Raw genomic sequence first — 10,532 nt, 5'->3', positions numbered from 1 at the left:
TTAATGGTATACAAGGATTAACATAGGATTAAACACATTATTTTGGATGAAATACAGCAACAGCTTTATTTTAGTAAAAGAAAATTTCTGAAAAATATCCATTCCATTCATCATCTAAGACAGTCATCATTTGGATCTTAAAGCCATTGGATTCTATCATGTTTACTGTGCTTTGAATTTCTCCCTTGGTCTTCATTACCACATACACATTGAAAAAAAACATATATATATATATATATGTACAATTTAGGTTTGACATAAGTAATGAAATACTTGGTCAGTTGAGCTGCTGTATCATATAGAAGCCAGGTGACTCATGCTCCATATTATTGATCTCAGGATAGCATTTTGGAAGAGGGTTCTTTTTCTTTTGGTGGTTAAAATGAAAACAATGAAATTTCAGAATCACCACCTTCCACAGGATGAGAGTGAAACAAGCACAAGTGGCTCTCATGAAAGTGGCCAGAAGACCTAAGGTTATCTTTGGGTGCTAAGTGGTTCAATAACCTGAGAACATGGTTCCCTTCTAGCATTATAGTGACAACTGTCCTTCCTGTTCAGTTCCCCATAACTGGAAAGAAGTATTTTCTTGGTACCCCCTACTGGAGAGACTGTCAAAATGATGACAGTTCATTATCCAGGCTCCCCAAAATTTGTGTTCTTAGGTCTAAGTACTTGTAGTTTTATTTTCATCTGTGGCCACAACTCTTTTCTATGGTACCTCTTATATCTACTACCGATGTATCCTTGTAAATTAGACTGTAGAAGCCTGAGGGAAAGCAGCCACAATCACAAAAAATGTAATTATTACTTCTTCCAGCTATTCACAGACTTAAACATACACAAGTGCTCAAATGTGCTGCTTGGATTTTCTCAGCAAGGCACAAAACTAGAAATATCTGAGGAGAACTTTAGTTAAGGAATTAGCTCCATCAGACTGGAATGTGGGCGAGTGTTTGGGGGCTTTTTCTTGACTATTGATTGATGTGGCAGAGCTCAGCCCACCGCGGACGGTTCCATTCCTGAACAGGTGGTCTTGGGTTATAGTCCATTGTCTCGGCTTCAATTCCCACTTCTGGACTCCTGCACTGAGTTCCTGCTCTGACTTAACTCAATGATGAATCTTTTTTTCTCTCCAAGTTAATGGTCTTATTTTGTGATAGTCATGAAATAACAAAGATGTGAGTTAGGAAAATACAGAAGGACCTGAGGACACTTATGGCTGCAGTGGTGTGGGATAGTGGAAGTTGAGTGCTCCCTGTGTGGTAATCAGATCTCTTCCTCATTCTTCTCTAGCTCCTGCAACCAAACTGTTTCCAGCCTTGTCTTTCCCATCTCAGCTACTCTTCCAGAACTTACTGTGACCTTTCATCCACTGACATCCCTCTGGCTTATTTACCCCAGTTTTCCTGTGGTATGTACATGAAGGGGCCCATTTTCTGGCATCATTTGGTTTCTTTAAACATGGCCCTCATCACAAAATTTATGATAGCTTTTTATCACACCTCTCATAAAAATATTTTTCTGTTTTATTAATGTAAAAATGAATGTGGAAGGTGGCACAGAATAGCTACTACCGTGAGGCAGAGAAGCTTTGCTGGAACTAACTGTGACTCACCTGTGCTGGGTCATGTTTGACCATCACAAATATCAGTTCATTATAGGAAACTTATTGAAAGAACCTAAGCAGAAAAAGGAAGATATTTCCAATGCACACTATCAGAAACCCAGTCAAAATAAAAAAATGTTTCTTTGGATATTTCCAGTTAAATTCAAAATGGGAAGAGATGTCTGAGATCCCAGCAGAGGCAGTGCAGAAAAGGCATGCATGAAAAGGGAAGGAGAGCCAGAAAGGAAAACTAAAGCTTTTCTTTTGCTTTTATACTCTTGTGCAAGTAAAATAAAATAATCTCTTTATGCATTTCAAGTTTGTTTCTTCCAGTATTTTCATAATTATGCATTTTACATATAAGTTCTTATTTTATTATTTTTAGTAAATTGCTTAGTTTTACTGACATTTATTTTTAAAATAAGAAAAACAAACAAACAATAAATAAATAAACAAGCAAGCAAACAAACAAACAAACAAGTAAAGAGCCTTTCAGGCCAGAGATATTTTTCCCTTGGATAAAAGTGCAGATAAAAAACACTTTTCCCCCAGAAGCCAGCCTTTAAGAGTCACATCTCCGTTTCTACCTTGTTGATGTATAGCCTCACTTACATCTGCTACACTGTGTCCTGGAGACCCTGACCCTGGATTTCTTGTGGTTCCCTGTCTTTTCTTTTTTTTTTTTCTTTTTTTTAATTTTTAATTTTTTTTATTTTTCCTGTCTTTTCTTATCACTTCTCATTGTAATTATTGAGATTACAGTTGTTAGTTACCACATTCCTCTTATTGTGAGTTCCAAGGTTCAAGTTCAGGTTATTAAGTTAATGTGACAAATGCTTTTATGAGTTGAGACAAATCAGTGGGTAGTATTCAACTCTTAAAACATTGGTTAATTAGAGACCATGTTATTAGACACTAGTGATTACCGAGTTATGGTAATTTTATCATTATACCTGATTTACTACTACAGTGTTTCATATTGCAAGGAAAGTATTGGGGATATGATTAAGACAAATGAAAAATAAAAAAACATTTTTTTTTGCCAAGCAATTGAACTTAAGGATTTAGACTCTGTTTCCTGTAGAATTTCTCAGTAAAATATTTCCCCCATTCATGGTGTTTTGGCTAATAGTATTTGGCAACACTGTAGAAAACATCTTTCCTATCTTGGTGATGCTAAAATTCTGAATGAGAATCAATATCTATCATATCTCATCTTTGTCAACTTAAAACATTTATCTAGACCTAAAAAATCTTCACCTCTAAACAACTAAGATTAATTGTCAGACTAAACTATATGGCCTTGAATGTAACATTCATATAATCCCTGATTGTTTCGTGATTCTTCTTGCTTATGTAGTTTTTTATTTATGTATAATAATATAAATGTACATGCCAAAAAATAAAGAAAAATCTTTAGAGAAAAAGAATAGGGAGATCCAAGATGGCGGCGAGCAGGGTGGACCTTGTTTAAAAGCTCCAGTGAACAATTCAGGGAATTGCACAGATTTCTGAGCCAGGAACACCAAGGTCCCCACATCACAGCAACAGAAGTGCTCCATGGTTCGGAGGGACCAGGGTGTGGAGGACCTGTTTGCCCCTGCACATGGGAGGAGCGTGGACTTTCTCGGATCAGAGCAGCAGCAGCAGAGACAGCCGTGCCACCAGCGACACCAGCGGCACCAGCGGCTCCAGCGGCACCAGCGGCACTGGCTGACGTTTGCAGCTCAGAGCCTTCCAGTGGAGGCGATTGGTGTGGTGGACGGTGGGGGTTGCTGCTGCGTGAGAGGGGTCTCTGGACAGGATTTGAGTCACGTGGTGCCTTGAGACCCAAACTGGACTCAGCAGACAGTTCAGCCCCAGAGTCGGGTTTTCTCAGTGAGCTGTGCCATGGAGAAGCTGGCTCAGCTCGGCAAGCAATTCTGCCTGAGGCACAGCTCCCCTGCTGTGACACAGGCTGGGCCGATTGCTCACTTCCACCCTAGGCTCCAGCTCAGCGCAGCCGCAGTTTTCCTGCTGTGACACAAGCTGGGCGAAACACTCACTTCCACCCTAGGTGCTTGCTCAGCGCAGCCACAGTTTCCCTGCTGTGATGCAAGCTGGGCAGGGCGCTCACTTCCACCAGGTGCTTGCTCAGCACAGTCACAGTTTCCCTGCAGTGACACAAGCTGGGCGGAGCGCTCACTTCCACCCTAGGTGCTTGCTCAGCACAGTCGCAGATTTCCTGCTGTGACACAGGCTGGGTGGAGTGCTCACTTCCACCCTAGGCGCTTGCTCAGTGCAGTCACAGTTCTCCTGCTGTGGAGACGGTTCAGGCCCTGAGAAACTAGCTGAGTTCAACACGTGGTTCGGGCCCAGTATCCCTGGCTGGACTTGGCAGGGAACCTAAAAGGCTGTGGATACCTTGGCCTGATCAAATGCTCATTCAGAGACCCAGAACAATTGCAGGATGCACAGCAAAGGGGAGCTGAGGATCACTGGCTGTGAGAGCCCAAAACGACAGGGCTAACCTCCTGCCGTCCACACCAGTGAAGTATCAGGGCTTCCAGCCTACGGAAATCGTGAGAAAACAAGTGAATCTATCATCAGACTCCCTCCACCCAACTCTGGAAGTTACCCAACAAAAACACACAGCAAGATGTTTAAAGGACAGCGTAAAAGCATACGCAAAAAACCCCAAAACAACATGGCGTCTCCAGTTCCCAGCTATCCCAAAGAAAACAACCCGGAGAACTCAAATACAACAGAAACAAAAGAAAATGACCTCAAATCCTTGGTAATGAGGATGATAACGGAGGAAACTAATAAAATTCAAAATCAGATGCAGGAAGACGCAGCCAAGCAGGTGCGAGACATAAAAGAAGCACATAGAGTGGAACTGGAAAATTTTCAGGAAAATGTAAACAACCAGATGAAAGAAATCAAAAAAATCTGTTCAAGATATGAAGATGAAAATGGATTCAATGATAAACACACAGACAGAAGAAAAACGAGAATGTGAGGCCTCAGAGAAGAAGGCGAATGACACAGTGCCGAGCTTTTCTAACAGAATCCAAGAGATGGAAGAATGAATCTCAAGTCTAGAAGATACAATAACAGATCTTGAAGCAACCATTAAAGAAAGTGCCAAATTTGGAAAACTCCTGACACAAAACATCCAAGAAATTAAGGACACCATGAAAAGAAGAAATCTGAGGATAATAGGCATTGAAGAAAGAGAAGATATCAGACTCCAAGGCCCAGAAACTATTCTCAACAAAATCATAGAAGAAAATTTCCCCAATCTAAAGAAAGAGATGCCTATAAACATACAAGAGGCATACAGAACACCAAATAGAATTGACCAGAAAAGAAAAACTGCCCGTCACATAATAATCAAAACACAAAACATACAGAACAAAGAAAAAATATTAAAAGCTGCAAGGGAAAAGGGCCAAATAACATTTAATGACAAACCTATCAGAATTACACCCGACTTCTCAGCAGAGACCATCAAAGCCATAAGGGCCTAGAAAGACATCCTACAAACCCTAAGAGACCACAGATGCCAGGCCAGACTACTTTACCCAGCAAAACTATCAATAACCATTGATGGAGAAAACAAAATATTCCATGACAAAACCAAATTCAAACAGTACCTATCCAAAAATCCAGCTTTACAGAAGGTACTACAAGGAAAAATCCATCCCAAAGGGTCAAGCTACAACCAAAACCACTCAGGAAATAGATAACTATACCATGGCAAAAACACAACTACACAAATGCTCGACTGGAACCAACATCAAAATTAAGACTCTTAATAGTAACTGCTCATTAATATCTCTCAACATCAATGGTCTCAATTCTCCAATAAAAAGACACAGACTAACTGAATGGGTGCATAAACAGCATCCAACATTCTTCTGCATTCAAGAAACACATCTCACCCATAATGATAGGCATTACCTCACGATAAAAGGTTGGAAAAAATATTCCAAGCAAATGGTCACAAGAAGCAAGCAGGCGTAGCCGATTTAATATCGAACAAAATAGACTTTCAACCAAAATTAATCAAAAGGGATGAGGATGGACACTTCATACTCATCAAAGGTAAAGTCAACAAAGATGACATCACAATTCTGAACATCTATGCTCCCAATACAAGGGCACCCACATTTGTAAAAGATCTGCTAAAAAGGCTTAAACCACACATCGATCCCCACACAATAATAGTGGGAGACTTCAACACCCCACTCTCACTGAAGGACAAGTCATTGAAACAGAAACTAAGCCGAGAAATAACATCATTAACCAATGCCATGGGTCAAATGGATCTAACAGATATCTATAGAACCTTTCACCCAAACAAGAAAGAATATACCTTCTTCTCTGCACCCCATGGAACCTTCTCCAAAATTGATCACATCGTAGTTCACAAAGAAAGCCTCAACAGATACAAGAGGATTGAAATAATACCTTGTATCCTGTCAGATCATCATGGGCTTAGGCTGCAATTCAACAACAACAGAAATAACAAAAAGCCTACACGTATGTGGAAACTAAACAACTCTCTGCTAAATGACACCTGGGTCAGGGAAGAAATAAGAAAGAAATCAAGGAGTTTCTGAAATTCAACGTAAATGAAGGAACAACATACCCAGATTTCTGGGATTCATTGAAAGCAGTGCTAAGAGGAAAATTCATAGCACTAAGTGCCTTTAAAAAGAAATTGGAAGCATCGCACACAAACACCTTAATGACAAAACTAGAAGCCCTAGGAAAAAAAAGAAGCAGAAACACCCAAAAGGAGTCGACGTCTGGAAATAACCAAACTCAGGGGTGAAATTAACAAATTAGAAACTAAGAAAATGGTCCAAAGAATCAACAAAACCAAGAGCTGGTTCTTTGAGAAAGTCAACAAGATAGACAGACCATTAGCCAAACTAACTAAGAGGCAGAGAGACAGTATTGAAATCAACAAAATCAGAAATGAAAAGGGAGACATAACAACAGACACTGAAGCAATACAAAGAATCATAAGATCCTACTTTGAAGGCATATATGCCACAAAATTTGAAAATCTAAGGGAAATGGACGATTTTCTTGATCAATTTCACTTGCCAAAGTTGAGTGAAGAACAGATAAACAAGCTAAATAGTCCCATTTCCCTTATAGAAATTGAAGTAATCATTGATAGTCTTCCAACCAAAAAAAAAAAAAAAGCCCAGGGCCAGATGGTTTAAGTGCAGAATTCTACCAGACCTTCAAGGGAGAGCTAATACCGATACTCTTCAAGCTACTCCAAAAGATAGAAAAGGATGGAACATTACCAAATTCATTTTATGAGGCCATAGTCTCATTGATACCTAAACCTAACAAAGACTCAACAATGAAAGAGAATTTCAGACCAATTTCTCTGATGAACATTGATGCAAAAATACTAAATAAAATACTTGCAAAACGAATACAAGAGCACATCAGAGATATCATTCATCATGACCAAGTAGGCTTCGTTCCAGGCATGCAGGGATGGTTTAATATACAGAAATCCATCAGTGTAATCCACCACATAAACAAACTAAAAATAAAAAAAACACATGATCATCTCTTTGGATGCAGAGAAAGCATTTGATAAAATCCAACACCCATTCATGTTTAAAGTTTTAGAGAGATCAGGGATACAAGGCACTTTCCTCAACACAATAAAGGCTATATATAGGAAACCAATAGCCAAAATCAAAGTAAATGGTGAGATACTCAAGGAAATTCCTCTAAAATCAGGAACAAGGCAAGGCTGCCCACTCTCTCCATATCTCTTCAATATAGTACTCGAAGTTCTAGCCAGAGCAATAAGACAACAAAAGGAGATCAAGGGTATTCAAACGGGAAAGGAAGAAGTCAAATTATCCCTATTTGCAGATGATATGATAGTCTACATAAGTGACCCTCAAAATTCCACCAGAGAACTCCTACAGCTGATAAACACCTTCAGCACATTGGCTGGATACAAAATTAACTCAAAAAAGTCTGTAGCCTTCGTATACACAAAGGACAAGCTTGCAGAGGGAGGAAGAAATTAGGAAAACTACACCCTTTACATTAGCCACAAGCAATATAAAGTACTTAGGAGTTACTCTTGCTAAGCAAGTGAAGGACTTGTTTGAAAAAAATTTCAAAACTCTAAAGAAAGAGATTGAAGATGACAAGAGAAGATGGAAGGATCTTCCTTGCTCATGTATCAGAAGAATAACCATAATGAAAATGGCCATCCTACCAAAAGCAATCTACAGATTCAATGCAATCCCTATCAAAATACCTACACAATTTTTTAAAGACATTGAAAGTTCAATTCTGAACTTCATATGGAAAAACAAAATCCCAGAATAGCTAAAACAATCTTGTACAATAAAAGGTGCTCTGGAGGAGTCTCCATACCTGATCTCAAACTGTACTATAAAGCAATAGTAATAAAAACAGCATGGTACTGGCACAGCAACAGGCTGGTTGATCAGTGGAATCGAATCGAAGACCCAGATATGAATCCACACACATATGGTCACTTGATTTTTGACAAAGAAGCCAAATCCCTTCGATGGAAAAGGGATAGCATCTTCAACAAATGGTGCTGGTGTAACTGGATGTCTATGTGTAAAAAAATGCAACTGGACCCATATTTGTCACCTTGTACAAAACTCAAATCCAAGTGGATTAAAGACCTCAACATAAAGCCAGAGACACTAAGTCACTTAGAAGAAAAAGTGGAGAAGAGCCTGGAACATATTGGCACAGGAGACAACTTCCTGAACAGAACACCAACAGCCCAGGCCTTAATGTCAACAATTAATAAGTGGGACCTCATGAGGCTGAGAAAGCTTCTGTAAGGCAGGAGAGACTGTCAAGAGAACAAAGCAACAGCCTACAAACTGGGAAAATATCTTCACCAACCCTACATCTGTCAAAGGTCTAATATCCAAAATATATAAAGAACTCAATAAATTAAACACCACCAAACCAAATAACCCAATTGAGAAATGGGGCTTGGAACTAAACAGAGAATTCTCAACAGAAGAATATGAAATGGCTGAGAAACACTTAAAGAAATGCTCAACCTCCTTAATCATCAGGGAAATGCAAATCAAAACAACTCTGAGATTCCATCTTACACCCATCAGAATGGCTAAGATCAAAAATTCAAGCGACACCACATGCTGGCGTGGATGTGGGGAGAGAGGAACACTCCTTCATTGCTGGTGGGAATGCAAACTAGTACAACCACTTTGAAAATCTATCTGGTGCTATCTCAGAAAAATGGGAATAGGGCCTCCTCAAGACCCGGCTATTCCACTCCTTGGAATATACCCAGAAGATGCTCCAGCACAGAACAAGAAAATTTGCTCAACCATGTTCACAGCAGCCTTATTCATAATAGCCAGAACCTGGAAACAGCCTAAGTGTCCCTCAATAGAAGAATGGATAAAGAAACTGTGGTACACATACACTATGAAATACTCTTCAGCTATTAAAAACAAGGAATTCCTGAAATTTGTGGGTAAATGGATTGAGCCAGAAATGATCATAATGAGTGAGTTAACCCAGAAGCAGAAAGACTCAAATGGTATATACTCACTTATATCTGCATATTAGCCCAAGGGGCATGTCCCACGAAAGCCTTCACTTACCAGGAAACTGAGACAGAGGGGAGGACATTCTAGTGGGACTCTAGATGAGAGAATCATGGGAGAATGGCAAAATAGAAGGATCCAGAGGGTCCTAGAAGCCTACAAGTAGAACACTTTGATAGGCAGATTTGGGCCCAGGGGTCCTGCTCAAACTAAGGCACCAGCCAAGTACAATACAGGCGGTAAACCTTAAACCCCTACCCAGATCTAGCCAATGGACAGAACACTCTCCACAGTAGAGTGGAGAGTGGGATATTACTTTCTCACATACTCTGGTGCCTCACCTTTGACCATGTCCCCTGGAGGGGGAGACCTGGTGGCACTCAGAGGAAGGACAGCAGGTTACCAAGAAGAGACTTGATACCCTATGAACATATACAGGGGGAGGTAATCCCCCTCAGGAACAGTCATAGGGGAGGGGAATAAGGGGAAAATGGGAGGGAGGGAAGAATGGGAGGAAACAGGGGATGGGATAATCATTGAGATGTAACAAGAATAAATTAATAAAAGAGAAAAAAAATAGAAAACATTTTCCCCCAGTTTGAACTCAAATGAGAGATTGTCATCATTCATCTGTGTCTGCTGTAACCATATGAAGTGGGAATTAAAGAGTGAACAGGAAGGACATTCAGTTTGAAGAGGTTTTAAGACAGCATGGAGGAAGAGGTGCTTTTTCCTTCTGGGATGTTGGCTGAGTAGGAAGGTCAGCTGAGCGCTTTCTCGACTTCTCTAAACTAACAGGCTTCACTCCAGCATCTGCCTCCTGGGGCATTTATTGGTAAAATCGAATGGCTGGAATTTGTTTTAAAAAAATGATACAAAACAAAACAAAAACACTTTTCCAGGAGAGAGATTTCTCCATGGATAAAGGTTTAGGTAAAAATACACTTGCCAGGCTTCAAATCTCAGTTTGATCTCTAGAACTTAGTGAAAGTAGACACTGACTCCCACAAAGATATACATATGCAGTACGCACACTCATGCACACACATAGACACAAATAAATGTAAATATAAGTTTATTTTTAAGTGAATACATAGACACAGAGAGATGGCTAAGTGGTTAAAGGTGCATATATTCCCAGAAGACCTATGTTTTTGGGTTTCCGGAATCCAGATTTGGTGGCTTACAGCTACAAGGAACACTATAGGCAGGGGAGTCAATGTCCACTGTTGGTTTTTTCTTTTGGACCTGGAGAGAATGAGTAGTTAAGTGGACTGCTTTTATTGAAGGAGACCTGAGTCTGATTCTAGGTCCCTACATAG

Source organism: Acomys minous (genome assembly GCF_964271855.1).
Source record: "Acomys minous genome assembly, chromosome: 3".
In the NCBI taxonomy this organism is placed as follows: Eukaryota; Metazoa; Chordata; class Mammalia; order Rodentia; family Muridae; genus Acomys; species Acomys minous.
The sequence above is the reverse complement of the archived record's forward strand: the minus strand, read 5'-3'. Positions refer to the sequence as shown.